The sequence below is a fragment of the Oryctolagus cuniculus genome, chromosome 1, assembly GCF_051225735.1.
Source record: "Oryctolagus cuniculus isolate XC-2025 breed Fujian yellow rabbit chromosome 1, ASM5122573v1, whole genome shotgun sequence".
NCBI lineage: Eukaryota > Metazoa > Chordata > Mammalia > Lagomorpha > Leporidae > Oryctolagus > Oryctolagus cuniculus.
This window is the reverse complement of record NC_142867.1, coordinates 86,810,195-86,826,186: the sequence shown is the minus strand read 5'-3', so window position 1 is coordinate 86,826,186 and position 15,992 is coordinate 86,810,195. Positions and strand designations below refer to the sequence as shown.

The following is a 15,992-nucleotide window of genomic DNA, read 5'->3' as shown; positions in this document are numbered from 1 at the left end:
TAATATGCTTTGAAGTCAGGTATTGTGATGCCTCCAGTTCGATTTTTTTGTTTTTAGCTCAGGATCACTTTGCTATTCTGGTTCTTTTGTGATTCCATATGATTTTAGAAATTTTTTCTAATTCTGTAAGCAATATCATTGGTATTTTGATAGGGATTGCATTAGATCTGTAGATTGTTTCAGGTAAGATAGACATTTTAATGATATTAATTCTTCCAATCCATGAGCAAGTAATATCTTTCCAATTTTTATGTGTCCTTGATTATTTCTTTATTAATGTTCTATAATTTTCATTGTAGAGACCTTTCACTTGTTTGGTTAAATTTTTTCCTAAATATTTGATTTTTTTTGTTGCTGTTGTGAATGGGACTTGTTTCTTGATTTCTCTTTTGATGAGTTCATCAGCAGTATATTTAAAAAGCTACTATTTTTTCTGTTTGTTTAATAAAGATTTATTTGGAAGTCTGAGTTACACAGAGAGAGAAGAGGAGGCAGAGAGAGAGAGAGAGAGAGAGAGAGGTCTTCCACCCACTGGTTCACTCTCCAAACGGCTGCAGTGGCTGGAGCTGTGTTGATCCAAAGCCAGGAGCCAGGAGCCTCCTCTGGGTCTTCCCATGAGGGGGCAGGGGCCCAAGGACTTGGCCATCTTCCACTGCCTTCCCAGGCCATAGCACAGAGCTGTATCGTAAGTGGAGCAGCTGGGTCTCAAACCAGTGCCCATATGGGATGCCAACACTGCAGGCGGCAGCTTTACCCACTACACCACAGCGCTGGCCCCTGTTTTTTGTTTTTTTGTTTTGTTTTGTTTTTAAAGACTTATGTATTTAAAAGGCAGTTACAGAGGGAGCAGGAGAAACAGAGATGGTGACAGATCTTCCACGAGCTGGTTCATTCCCGAAGTGGCTGCGACAGCAGAGCCGAGCCCGATCTAAGTAGGAGACAGGAGTTTCATACGGGTCTCCCACATGGGTGCAGGGGTCCAGGTACTTGGGCAATCCTCCACTGCTTTCCCAGGTGCATTAGAAGGGAGCTGAATCAGAAGAAGAGCTGCCAGGACTTGAACTCATGTGGGATGCTGGCATTGCAGGCAGCAGCTTAACTTGCTAGGCCACAACATGCCCCCTGTATGTTTATTTTGTGTCCAGAAACTTTACTGAACTGGTTTATCAGTTCTAACAGCTTTTTGGTGGAGTGTTTAGGTTTTTTCATTTACAACATTGTATCATCTGCAAACACCTATATTTTGACTTCCTCCTTTCCAATTTTGATGCCCTTCCCTAATGGCGCTTGCTAATATCCCCAGTACTATATTGAACAGGGGTGGTGAAAGTGAACATCCTTGTCTTATTCCAAATGCTTTCAGCTTTTCCCATTTACTATGATATTGACTGTTGGTTTGTCCTGTATAGTCTTTATAATTTTGAGGTATGTTCCCACTATTCCTAATTTATGGAGAATATTTATCATAAAGGGATGTTGAATCTTAGCAAGTGCATCTTTAATGAAGTAAAATGTCATTACTAACCTGTAACATTCTTAAGGTTAGGGACCACCTCTCAAATACTTTCATATCCCTCTCTTATCTAGCACAAGGCTCTTCAGAGTATGTGCTCAACATATCTTTCTTAAATAGAGTCAAAACTGAAAACACCTAAAGCAAAAGTTTGCACTAACAAACTGGCTGTGGTCAGAACTATCCCAGAAGGCTGTGTCAGGTCTCCTCTTGTGTTCAGTCTTCCTGATACCGCTCTAAGTTTCCACCTCCCATATCCTTCTGAAGATAAAAATCAAGATCATCTGCATGATTGAGAAGGCTGGCCTGATCCCCCACCTGAACTCACAGCCTACTTCGCCTTCTCACTTCCATACCCCCACAACTGCTCTAGCTCTCTTTCAATTGCTCCAGGGCCCTGGTGCCCCTTCCAGTCTGAACAAGTGCTGGTACTTTTGCTTGGAAGACTCCTTGTCAGCACACACACACTCACGCAATTTTCCACCTGTGTCACCTAGCCTGTTCACTGCTGCTACTTGCCTCAACATACTCAAGGGGAATCCCACACCCCAGTGCCTCACTCTCCACCACAGCCATAGCCCAGGTCAGGTGCCTCCATTGTGTGCTTTCCTAGTTCTCCTGTGTCCCTCTACTAGTACTAACCACAGTCAGTATTCAGTGTTATCCATGAAATTTTTGTCTCAAGCATGCCTTCCTGCTGGAACGTGAACTCTACTTGGGTAGGAACCCTAGCTATTTTGTGTCTTCACCCCATATGCCATGTACATAGATCGATCTGTGTTTCTCCGGTTTTAATATGCCTCTGACTCATACGAAAGGTCTTGTCAACCTGAAGACTGTGACTCAGCAGGTCTGGGGTGAGCTCCTCCATTTCTCACAAGCTTCCAGGACTGCTACTGCTGGCCCTCAGACCCACTTTGAGTAGCCACAGCCTGCAGCACAGCAAACCACTTGCCCTCATTGCCTTTAAACCGCCTTCTTCTTTCCACCTTCACGGCTGTAGCCTGAATGGGTTCCTCCTGCACCTCCCACCAGCCAGTTATCCTGCCTCTGTTTCATTGGTCTCTTGGGCCATATACCTTCAAAGTATCTATCTGAAATGTAAACTGATCATGTTGTCCCCTTTCTTTAGAAACGTAGAGACTCTCTATCGCCTTGTAGGAAGGAATCAGACTCCTTAGAATGGCATTCGCATGTGTCATGAGCTTATCTCTAATGACTTTTCTGGTGCTACTTCATCCGTATTCCACTCGCACCCTGCACTCCTGCAGTGTCAAAGCCTTAGCAGTGCCTTAAAGTCCCCAGGCTTCTTACCCTTGCTCAGGTCCCTGACTCTCTCAGCTCCACCCACCTGTGAAAGGCCCCCACTGGGCTCCAGACACCAGGTTTTAAAGGAGATTATTTGACACAGTGGAGTCCTTCTAAGGAAGGAGCAGTGGTATTGGTCCAGAATCCCAGTGATAGGAGAAACAGTTCTGAGAATGGTCTAAATATATAGCCTGGAGAAAATATGTGCCTGCACAAGGTAGGTGTGCCACACGTATTGAATGAAAGGATGAATAAGTGAGTCATAATTGCTCTCTTCATGTGGAGCTGTCAGATTGAAGTGACAGTGTATATATTTGAGTTATCTGTAGCTCCAGAAGCTAGAACAGTGTATCTAAGACAGCAGATTTCAGTCCAATAAAATAATGAATTTCCAAACAAGACCAAAACCTACTAAGCTTTACTTTCTCTAGGAGCCATCTAACTGATTTATTTCTCTTAGAATCACCAAACTAAGTAATGCAACATAGTCTCTGCTCTAGTTTTGTTTCAAATGGCAGAAAAAAAGAAGTTGAAGTTGTGGGTGATTTGTTGTCTCTAATGGTGTCATCTCAGGATTCCCCTGCCACCCCACCCCCAGCCTCTCTCTTTCTCTCTCCCCTACTTTTCCCTGTATGGCTTCAATGTAGAGGCCCCACGGGTCAGCTCATTTCTCCCCAAAGCAAAGAAAGGACCACCTCCCTCCAGCTGCAGCATTCCTCAGACAAGAGCAGCTGGGACCAAGCTGAACCAAAAACTCCACGAGCCAGGACAGGCAGAGGAACAGAGAATCATATACCAATGCCAGGCCCACTGCACCTAGGGAGAGAGACCCCTATAATAGGACATGGATGAGCTGAGAGTAAAGGACAGGGCAATTTCCCACACCAGAATTGGCTGAGTTACCCAAGGGAAGAATGAAAGCTGGCAGACAAAGCAGCCTGAAAACTTGCTCCCATTCCAAAACTTACAGCTATATCCAACATTACATTTACACATCATACAAACTCAGTAACAACCACTGGCAGTTAAAACTCCCGAGCAATTGAACCCACATTTTACTCAGCTGATAGGAATTCACTATTCCTAGGACATAAACGAGAAGACGTTTCTGCCTTGACTTTCTTTATTCATGTCTTTCAAAAACCCGATTCTATGGCGGATATAGTGATGAGGCAGACTGTCCCCATGCAGTCTATGATCTTACGGAGAGGGAAGCCAAGTAATAAAAAAACAATTACAAGACAGATGACAAGCACTGAAAGAAAATAACCTGTATCCATAGTGTTATATCAAGATATACAAAGATAAAGCCAAACATTTGAATCAAACACCTTTGTGGCTGTATATCAGTTTTCCTTGTAAACTTGACCAGCTGCCTCTCAAGAATAGGACACAGACTGGCAGAAGGGCAACTTTTGCTGAAGTAACCTCAGTTTCCCCCTGGCATCCCAGAAGAAAAGGCATCCACTTACTTAGAGTGCTTGGTGTCAAACCCAGCAAACGTTACATCTCAGATGCTGAAATCAGAAAACCCAGCAGATTACTTCAGGCCAAATGAGGGGCTTCTCTCAGTGGCTAGGGCTCTAAAGAATGAAAATAGAGAAGGTGGCCAGCGCCATGGCTCACTTGGCTAATCCTCCACCTGCGGCGCCGGCACCCCAGGTTCTAGTCCCAGTTGGGGCACTGGGTACTAGTCCCTGTTGTTCCTCTTCCAGTCCAGCTCTCTGTTGTGGCCCATGAGGGCAGTGGAGGATGGCCCAAGTGCTTGGGTCCCTGCACCCAATGGGAGACTGGGAGGAAGCACCCGGCTCCTGGCTTTGGATCGGCGCAGAACCAGCCATGGCGGCCATTAGGGGAGTGAACCAACGGAAGGAAGACCTTTCTCTATGTCTCTCTCTCACTGTCTATAACTCTCCCTCCCTCTCTCTCTCTCTCTCTCACTAACTCTGCTGTCAAAAAAAGAAAATAAAGAAGGTAAGGAAACTGGTGATGTCTGGATTCCCACATCACTCAATCTCTGTTTCACCCACAGTTCTGACTTTGGTCCTCAGTTTCACTTACTTTTCTTGGGTCAATGCTTTGAACCTTTGATAGAATCCTGCAGAGTGAATGACCTCGCAGGTGCCACTTTTACCATGGGCATTCACTTTTCCATCTGCCGTGGCCCAGCAAAACGCTCATTCTTCAGCATCTGGAGGAAATGGGGAGAGGTCTGGGTAATCTTTACTCTTGGCTTGGGCAGAGAATAATGCTGAGTCTCCAGCCACCACGTATCTACCTCAAGGTCCGTGATTCCTGAATAATGGCACAGGTAGCTGAATCACAACACTGGTGAATTCTGATGAGTTTTTAACTGTATTTCCGATCTCTACTTTTGCTTACTGAAATCTTGGTTACTGTTGATAAGCGGTGTGTACTGTTTACAGAGTTAAGGAATAGCCAGGAAACTGCTCTGGGTTACTCTGTGACCCCGTTTGCAGGAAGCATCCATGTGCACCCCACCAAGTGACCCATTGTAATTGCTGGCCCACATCGTGGACCCAGCTGGACTGACATTTTAATTTTTACCTCTTTTGTGGCTTCCATTATCCTGGGGGCCAAGGTATAAACGTGTCTGGAATCACAATTTGTGGAAGGTTAGTAAAATCTTGAAACAGAGCCAGGGCCATTCAGTGCTTGGGATGGATTTCTTGGAGGCTCTCCAAATGCATGGGTTGTCCATTTGTGCCATGTGGCCAGACCTGAGCCTAGCATGGACGCATAAGACAAAATTACGCTTACTATAGCCTATTTGTACAATGGAAAAAAACTGAGCTGAGCTGTCTGGAGAGGGTTATTTCTATGTTTTAGAGGCTGGCTCCAGGGTGGAAAGCTGCTTGAGTGTGGTGAGGATTTAGGGAAATTTGGAAGCAATTCCTAAAGAAAGCATGGTTTAAAGGGAAAATGATGGCTAAGAAAGAAAAGGCTCTGGTTCTTGGCAAATTATCTGTCTACCCCAAAAAGGAAATTAGTTCTCTGTAATGAATGAAAGCAGGATATTTTAGTTCAGCCTGGATTGGTATTCCGGTTTCACCATTTATCAGCTGTATGACTTCGAGAAAGTTAATTTACTCTTCAGAAAAGCAGTGGTCTCATGAAGTTAGGGTTCAATGAATTAAAGTATAGAAATATTTAGCCTTATACCAGACACATAGAAGTGTTTCACTACTTGTTATAAAGAGATAGTCTGGGGGCCAGCATTGTGGTACAGTGGGCTAAGCCACCTCTTGTGAAGCCAACCCCGTACTGTGGTGTTGATTTGAGTCTTGTCTGCTTTGTATTCCATCCAGTTTCCTGCCAATGTGCCTGGGAAGGCAGAAGAAGATGGCCTGAGTGTGGCGCCTGCCACCCTTACGGAAGACAAGGATGATGTTCCTGGTTCCTGCTTTGCTTTGGCCCAGATCTGTCAATTGGGGCCATTTGGGGAAGCAAATGGAAGATGGCGGATCTCTCTCTCTCTCTCTTTTTGTTAGCCTTTCAAATAAACAAATAAATAGATCATTTCAGAAAAAGAGATAATTAAAATATTATATCCTAATGAATAATGTTTCTGTGGTCTCAATCTACCTTGGAAATTTGATGAAAACTATAAATTCTTATTCCTCAGAGTAGGAATGCACACATACAAAACTTTTGCACACAGACTCAGAAAATATAAAGATATAAGAAAGTACAACCAAAGACTTGAAGTTAAGATTCTTTGTTCAAGATGTACTCCCCAAAGAGGGAATAAAGTTCTCAGTTTTATTTATGTTTTATAACTTTTGATCATTCAGAATCATAATTCATAACTTTTAAATTTGGAAGGGACTTTATAGTCTAAATCCTTGTTTTTAACATTTTTTTAGAAATAGTACTATGTTCTGAGAAAATACTTGGTATTTCAGCTACACAGTGGACTCTATCAATTTCACATTTCTATAATTAGGGAAAATAGAGTTGGGCATTGTTGTGCAGTGGGCTAAGTCATTGCTTGGAATGCCTGTGTACCATATCAGAGCACCATTTCAAGTCCCAGTTACTCTACATTTAACCCAGCATCCTGCTAATGCATTGTTGGAGGCAGTAGATAGCTCAATGACTGAGTCCTGCCACCCACATGGGAGACCTCAGATTGAGTTCTGGTCTCCTGGATTCTGTCTGGCCCAGCCATGGCTGTATTGGCATTTGGGGAATGAGCTAGTAGACGGAAGAACTCTCTCTGTGTCTCTCTCCCTCTTCCTCTCTCTCTCTCTCTGTGAGAATCTACCTTTCAAATAGATAAAAAAAATAAGAATTTTATTTATATATATATATACATATTTTTCTCTTTATTGACTACCCTTCATGTTTGAGGTATTCATTAATTTTACTGTATTTTATTTGGTTCCTAATCCTATTCTCTGGGATGTGTTTACTGCCCTCAGAAACTCATATTCATGCAAACCATGTACCATGATGGATACAATCATCTTCTTTTCTGTGTATCATAATTATTTTATTAAAATCTACTCTGCCATACTCATTTGATTCTATGCTATTTAATGGAAAAGCGCCTTATGCAATGCTATAGGAAAAACTTCATCAGGCAGGAATTCACATTAATAAAGACTTCTTGAACACCCACAATAGAAAAGATACCAGTCTGTGGTTCTTGGAATACCTAAATGAACAAAGCCAGACACATGTGTGCCCTCATGGAGCTTACAGTCTAACAATAAAATGGGCTTTTCTTTCTGGAGAGTATGGCTGGGGTTGACATTCTGTTCATGGACAGGAACAGAGGTAACCTGCAAGTTTTCAGTCACATGGATGCCACCAAAGTCTTCATGGCCACTCTGTGAAGACAGTTGCCTTTATTTGCTTAAGCAATAGCTGAGTCAGCATGAGCAGTACTAACCACAGAAGGGCCCAACTGTGTCTGGGCAAAATCTCACTCATAACTTCCCCCTGGAAGGAGCATGAACTACACGTAGCAAGCAAGCCATGTTCAGTCAAGTCAGCACTAGACATTCACTGCAATGAATGAATGAATGAATCAACCAACCAATCAATCAGCTTTCTACTCTCCTATCCAGATAAGTTGAGGGACTTTTGAGAAGGTGAACAACAGAGCAAAGACACTGGGGTCCAGTAGTTTGTTGTTAGAGGTTGTAGGAAGTAGGGCAAATGGTGTGGAAAGAAGCAGATTACTAAAAGACATAGGAGACTTGAATATGAAAAACTGGGAGCAGATCAGACAAGTAATAGGACAAAAGGTAAGAAACATTAGAAGGCTTTGAAATCACGTGTTGTTGCAAACTGCTTATGGAAACCCAGAAGCAGTGGCAACACAAAGTCAGCCTATCACTGGAATCTGTAAGCTCTGCGCACCTGAACTCACTCCAGAATAGGAGTGAGTTGAAGCTCTGAAGACGTAGAGCAAAGAGAACAAATGCTGAGCTGGCTCAGGAGCTGGTAGTATGGCGCTGTAGCCTCTATTCACCCCAAGATGTTTCCTTATCTGGAGAGAAAAACTGTCAATTTACTGTGATACTGCTTTGGGCAGCACCAGGCCTGCAGAGACCATGAGACCAACACCTTAAGACCTCTGCCTTCCCAGTTGTATTTTTCCTATCCAGAAAAATCTCATCCCTCTTTGTTACCCTCCCCATCTAAAGCCCATACCTTGTTTGGCTGAACACACTTCTTCATTTATGCAAAAGAGGACAAATTTTCCAGGAGGCTTGGCTGCAGCTCCTTGTTACCTGGGATGCCACTCTACAATTTGCTAAGAACAATAGATGAAAAGTAGGAATTACATTCAAGACATCAAAGGAAGGTGAAACCAACCTAGATGAATTGCATCATTAGCTCGAACAAAATCATTTACTGATAACCTGGTAATGCAATGAGTGACTTTTTTCATGTGCGTTCATAATTCACAGGCCTCAATATTCTTTGGCAGAGGAATTGCTTATCTCTTCTCCCAGTGAAGGCTTTGATAGACAATAGTATAAATATCCTGTAGCCTGGGTCCTTCGTTTGGTAAATAATCAGGAAACAAATAAGTCTGATGATGGGGCAGACTCACAAATAGGCTTCTATAAACAGCAGGCAAGCATAAAGGCAGAGAAGACAGAGACCCTGTGGAGCTTTATTCTCCCCTACACCACCCAAAGGAAGGACCTTCTCAGACTAGCCCTGCCCTTATAAAATCCAGACCTATTTATAACATGGTCAAGTTCTTGCTTAGGTCAAATAGAAAACATAGAGAATATTTGGTTTTGTGAATTTGTTCATATCACAAAATGATGTTGCCTCATGCAGGGTAAAACTAGGCCTCCTTAGCTGTGGCTGGTACTAGTAGACAAAGCTCTTGAAGTATTCTAAAGTGCTCTACTCAGAGTTCCAGCCCTTACATGGGAACAATATATCCTTTTCATTAGCAATTTTCAAGTAAAAGCTTAAAGAATGACCTGTCTTTAGTTTAGGAAAAAGAGAATTTGTTGAGAGCAGAACACATACATCTGTCTGTGTACACAATACACTCACCTGTGTACACAGGTAAGCCCAATTTCTACAGAAGATCATATTTCTTCATTTGGAGAAAGATTAGAACGAGAGGCACATTCTTGTCACTTAATTTATCCATGTCCTAAACTTCTTCATTATCAAACAGTATCTCTGACACTGAATTCTCTATCTCAGGATGTGACTGGGTAGACTAACAGACGACAAAAATGTACTTTGCAAACACAAATGCAATAAAGATGTTTAATAATAAACCATGCATGTTATCAGGCAGTTGAGACTCTTTGAAATCAAAACAAACTGACTTGGCAAATAGTATCAGGGAACCCAAGACATTAAAATCCAACTAATTTTCAATGTCTGTTGAAAAATAAATTGCTGTTGCATGAAAGCTTTTTAAAATAATAAAAAGAGTCAACATTCATCAAGTGCTCATAATAGGAAGGACACTGTTCTGAGCTCTTTATGTGTATCTTTTTATTTAATCCTCATAAGAAACCACAAAGTAAGTGCTAAAAAATGAAATTTGAAGAAGTTCTGAAGAGTGACCAGATTATACAATATTGAGGTAGAAAACTAATGAGAAAATTTCAACTTCACCTTTATAGGAGTTGTAGGAAATACATTTTAGGTCACAGTTAAAATTACACTTGTAGAATATGAGAATGTTTCCATTTTAGTTCCCTGAAGACATGTGAATTTCTAGATGTTCATGTCTTCACTGGGAAATAGAAAATGCAAAGTGACAGGTCTTGTACATATAAAAAAACAATAGGGCTATTTCATCAACAGCAATTTCAACAGAACAACAACCCTTCTAGTATTGCCCAGGGAGACTGTTGCCTCTTCTTCACCATACCTGCAAAGGTGACCCCCACAAGCTAAGTGAAGTACCTCCTTTATTTTCTAAGGGCTTAGCAAATCCTAAGAATTATTTGGCTATGAGATAGAAAACTAGGTTCAAGGGTTGCTGATTCTAGAATAAGCCCAGTATAAACAGAGAGAAAGAGAGAGAGAGAGAGGGAGAGAGATTGAGAAAGGACAGGAAGGGGTCCTGGCTCCTGCAGAGATGAGGAATATGAAGCACAGGAATGGAAACCAAACAAATTCCACATCTATTGTGAGCAGCTGAAATGAACTCCTCTAAAGCTACTGCTTGGCTGTACAAAAATAGATCAGTTAGTTGTTCAGGCACATTCCACATCTGGCAAGTTGAGTCTATTTAAGCATTTATACATGTGTTTAGACAGTATTTCCCAAATAAAATGATATCCTCCTAGGATTTACCTGGACCCCTTTATTAACCATGGAGACCACCACAGTGATCTTTAACTTGACACAAAGATATCCTCAATCACTTTTTCTTTTTCTTGACTGTTTAGTTCTTAGAAACTTTTTGGGAAGCTTAACTTTGATTTTTGTTTGTTTTTCCTTTTTTTTAATCTATTGGTTCATAAACTCTGGAAAATCATTAAACTGGACCTGCAGGCATTAAGTCTGAACAAAGGATAATGGGTAGAAAGGGAGAAAAGCCTCTGTTTCTCAACGTTTTCTTTATAGGGAGTTGACAGCATAGACATATTAGAACCACTTTAACATTAAACCTGCAGAAGACAAGTGGTCTGGGTAATAAATTACTGCAACTAGGAACAACAAAAAAAGTTTCTAAGAAGTCTGAGGTTTTTTGCTGAGCATGCTTTCTTAATGAAACATACGCTGTAAAAATTTTTATGTGCAAAAACTAAAACGGGGTTTTCTCACCCAGTGAGTTCTAGTTCTTTGTTTTGGAATGTCTGGACTTTCACATCCATTTACTAATGAGAACTTAGGGTAATATTCATACTTAACCAGTGCTTGACATGGAAATGAGGGATGATTTCCTCTTTTGGTTGAAAGAAACAGAGACACTTAAGTTATTTTACAAAATTAGCAGTGGAGATTAGACTGGTTGAAGGGAATTATGACAAAGACACACAGGGACTGGAAGTGGAAATGCACCAGGATTTAAGGCAGCTGTAAATGTCAGTCCTGATTGCTTTGCTTTCTTTCTGCATATTGACTACCCTTCTTCCCCAACCAGCTTCCTCACCCTCTACTCTCTGTCTCTTCTATTCCTTCATAGTTTCAGTTTGCATATGGTTCATGACAACCTCTGAGAATCTGACATTGCTGCCAACTGCATGCGTATTCTAGTTTTCCAATGCCAATTTTCGAAAGGAATCTGATTGGGCGAGACTGTCAATTTAAGCTAGTGCATATAGCTGACTGGCCAGGTTAAAGAATGGCTGTCTTCAAGTTAAGTGTCTATCCCAGCCACCTGAGACAAAGGACAACCACATGGTATAGAATATGGCTATTTAGAATATGGCCACCAGCAGGAAGATTGCCTTAGAAGATGATATGGATGGGACAAGATTGATATGAGCATCTCAAAATATGGCAGATTATGTGGAGACTAGTTTATTCATTTTCAAGAAGCTAATCTCAGCTAATTTCAATAGGCCCAGACCTCCCTGGTACAGCATGTAAAAATGGCAATAGTACTTGTTTCCTCTATCCTTTCCCTCAACTTTATCAACTTTTTTTCCTAAAATGTTTATTTTTAACTATTTGAAAGACAGAGAAGGCAGGAAGGAGAGATAGAGATCTTCCTTTCACTTGATCACTCCTCAAATGCTCGCAACAACCAAGCCAAGCCAGGAGACAGGAACTCCATCCGGGTCCCCCACATTGGTGTCAAGAAGTCAAGCACTGGAGCCATCATCTGCTGCTTCCCAGGGTTTGCATTAGCAGGAAGCTACATCAAAGTGCTGTATCATAACACCTGCTGCAAATTTAATCAACTGCATCTCCATCATGCCCATCATTTTATTTCCATGACTACCCTAATGCCTAGGAATCTTTAGTCTTACATCTGAAAAATGGATTTTTTAATTTAAGTTATACAAGTTTCATGTATTTCATACATGCAGATTTAGGAACATAGTGACACTCCTTCCCCACACCCTCCCTCCCGCCCACATTCGAACCCTTCCTCCTCCTCCCTCTCACATTCCCACTCTTAATTCCTATAAAGTTCTATTTTCAGTTTACTTAATGATTGTACAGTTAGCCCTACACTAAGTAAAAGAGTTCAACAAATAGTACGAAGAGAAAAAAAAAAAACTGTTCCTCAATGAAAGAGACAAGGACTGTAAACAATCATCAAATCTCAAAATGTCTACTTCACTCCAATACATTACATTTCAGATACTCTACTAGTTATCTCAGATCAGGAAAACATATGATATCTGTCCTTTTGGGACTGGCTTACTTCACTAAGTATAATGGTTTCTAGTTGCGTCCACATTGTTGCAAAAGACAGGATTTCATTTTTTTTTAATAGCTGAGTGTTACTCCAAAGTGTATATATACTATAATTTCTTTATCCAGTCAACAATTAATGGACATCTGGGTTGATTCCATGTCTTAGCTATTGTGAACTGTGCTGCAATGAACATGGGGATACAAATAACTCTTTCGTATGCTGATTTCTTTTGGTTTGAGTAAATTCCAAGGAATGGGATGGCAGACCTACTATTTGATCCAGCTATCCCACTCCAATGAATGTACCCAAACATTTGGAATTTTAATTTGACTTTTTTAAAGATTTATTTATTTATTTGAGAGGTGTAGTTACAGAGAGAGAGAGAGAGACAGAGTGAAAGGTCTTCCATCCACTGATTCTGTCCCCAAATGGCTGCAACGGCTGGAGCTGGGCCAATCCAAAGCCAGGAGCCAGGAGCTTCCTCGGCTTTCCCATGTGAGTGCAGGAGCCCAAGCACTTGGGCCATTTTCTATTGCTTTTCCAGGCCATACCAAATATCTGGATCAGAAGAGGAGCAGCTGGGACACAAACCGGCACCCATATAGGTTGCCAGCATCGCAGGTGGAGGCTTAGCCTATTATGCCACAGCACTGGTCCCAACTTGATTTTCTAACAAAAGGGCTTTTTTTATGCCAAGATAACTCAATTGCCTTATTTTAGAGTAACATGCCAGTGGCCAATAAAATATTAGAATAGGGAATAATGGACACTTCTTTTCCTACTCTTGGATATCCAATTAACAGAGTATCCAAACTATAGTTTGTGAATGTATGGGAAATCTAAGTCTGAAGGCTTCACAGTTTAATAACCTTACACAGAGGATTAGTTAAGAAAATATTTACAATAATATCTAACTGAATAATGCCAAGGCAGAATTACATAACATTATAAATGCTGGTGCCACCAAGAAAATCTGGGTTCATATCACATCTCCTTCTTATGAGACTGTGACTAAATTTTTAATTCCTATAAATCATATGTAAAAGAGTTCATAGTAATCAGTTCATAGGGATTTTAAAACTACCAGGCAAGATAATGTTATGTAGGCTATTGCATAATGATTAGCATATAGTAAGTACTCATCAAATGGTAGTGGTTGCTTCTGTTAGTGTATCTATGATGATTATCACCACTATGGATGTCATAGGATTAGAGAATAGAGATTAGAGATATAAGGATTACCTTCAAGTAATTAACTGTCTTGAAAAAGATAATATGAGGATGAGCATATTAGAAATGGTAAACACATATAACTTGCACATACACAAATGGAACTCAACAGAATAGCAGGCTAAGCACAAATCACCCAACATGAGACAATAAAGTTACATGGTATTCTCTAATCCAGAAAAAGGGTAAAAAATTATGACCATTTTTTCCTAAATTTTTTTTTGCTTTTAATTGAAATATAAAAATTCGACTTATTTATGGGGTATGAGAACACTGGGCCTGAACTCCCAGGCCTGATGAAACTGGGTGCAGCATGTAGAGAATGTAAAGGCTGGTAGAATGTTTATTGCTCTGGAAAGCCCTGCACCTGGAGACACTGTTAAGACAATGCATTGAAAGAGCTTTTCTGCACGTGGGCCACCCACCTTATCAGGGTCCACACAGCCTTCTGCACCTCCCCCAACAAGCAGCCTAAAAAGGGACTCTGCCTGCTGCTCAAAGGGAATGAAACCTAATTTCAAACCCCCAGGCCTCTGTCTGAGCTGTCTCAACCCTCACACTTTCTTTACTCTCCCTATTCTGTTGTGGCTAAAATAAAGTCTTTACATTAATTAGCTGCCTCCTCTCCTTCTTTGAACCCTAAAATCCCAAAACCTAACATGGAGTACCATATGATGTTTCTATACATGTATACTATGTGTAAAGTTCAAATCTAGGTAAACACATCCATCTTCTCAAACATTTGTCATTTCTTTATGGCGAGGACATTCAAAATGATCTCTTTTATGGTTTTTCAAAAAAAATAATGCAGGACTTTAGCATTCTCTATAGTAATTTTGCTGTGCAATAGAATGCCAGAGATTCTGGTGAGTTTTTAATAGGGATAAAGCTTCTCAGAAAAAAAAAAAAAAAAAAAAAAAAAAGAAAGAAAGAAAAGAAAGATTGTAGCCAGCACGAAAATTTGTTGCATTGTAAAAAGCCAGGATCCATAGGAGTTTTTGTGATTGGAGGAAGAACTACATAAAATGATGGACTTTGGCTCCTATCTTTGGCCTGGCCTACCCCTGGCTGTTGCAGGCATTTGGGGAATGAAGCAGCATATGTAAGATCCCTCTCTCTCTCCCTCCCTCTCTCTCTCTGTCCTTTTCAAATAAAAATAAAATACATAAAGTTTAGAAAAAGAGAGAGTGAGTGAGAATAAAAACATTAAGATGAGAGTTGCAAATGCAAAGAACCTCCTGAATGAAGCATCTGGGAGTCACATCAAAAACTAGGGGACAGACCACTACTTGAGTTTATGTTTTCTTCCTCCGGAGGCCTAGACAAGGTTAGATAACCTTCCTGTGCCTTCTCTACTCAACCACTCATTACATATTAGCATTATGTGTTGTACATCCATCTTCTCTCCTAGGTTATTAATTCTGATGCTCATGTTCATCACTCTATCTTCCTGACCAACCAAGCACCTGGCACATGGTAAGCACTCCATGAACACGTGCTGAGTAAGTGAACTTACGAATGCAAACATGAATTAAGTACTGAATATGGAACTGGGTGACAATTTCATCCTATACTATTCTGTATTGTTCTCCAATATTTATAGGGGTTAATCCTACCTCTGATCAACAGTGTAAATTGCATTGAAAGGCAGGAAGAATTCTATTTCTAATCTCTCCAACACTACCACTGAGAGGCTTCCAGTTATAGATATAAATGTCCAAAAGATCTTTCTGAGCTCTCTGCTAATAATCCCTTTTCTTTTCCTATACTATTCTCCGTTTTCCATTTCTCTTCTGTATCAAGGCAGAGATAATGGTTCAACTTCATTGTTAGATTATAAGCTTGTCTTTTGTTATTTTTATCACCAGTACTTATTATTTAGCAAGAATTCAGCAAATAAATGGTTGAATCAAGGAATATCTGAACAGTATAAATTTCTAAGCATACTCTTCCAAACTTTCAGCCTTCCAGAATCTCACAAGTTACTATTTTGATTCCAAGCTTGCAGGTCATGTAGGAATGCCTCCCCACCAGCCAAAATTTTATCTTTGAAGTTGCTGTCTTTGTTCTCATCATTATTTGTTACAAAGATTATCTTCTTAC

At 40.7% G+C, this 15,992-nt stretch overlaps 2 long non-coding RNA genes across 9 annotated transcripts in view; one reads left to right on the top strand and one right to left on the bottom strand.

Annotated features, from left to right (window-relative positions):
- LOC103349685 (uncharacterized) overlaps nt 1–6,402 on the top strand; it is an 85,022-nt gene extending 78,620 nt beyond the window's left edge. For all 4 annotated transcript variants that reach the window (XR_016233904.1, XR_016233902.1, XR_001793859.4 and 1 more), the window contains one exon: nt 6,151–6,402. This is a non-coding gene — a long non-coding RNA (uncharacterized LOC103349685). The remainder of the gene's footprint in view (nt 1–6,150) is intronic.
- Nucleotides 1–15,992, bottom strand: part of LOC103349689 (uncharacterized) — a 109,151-nt gene that overhangs the window by 85,389 nt on the left and 7,770 nt on the right. The gene's annotated exons all lie outside the window — the stretch shown is intronic.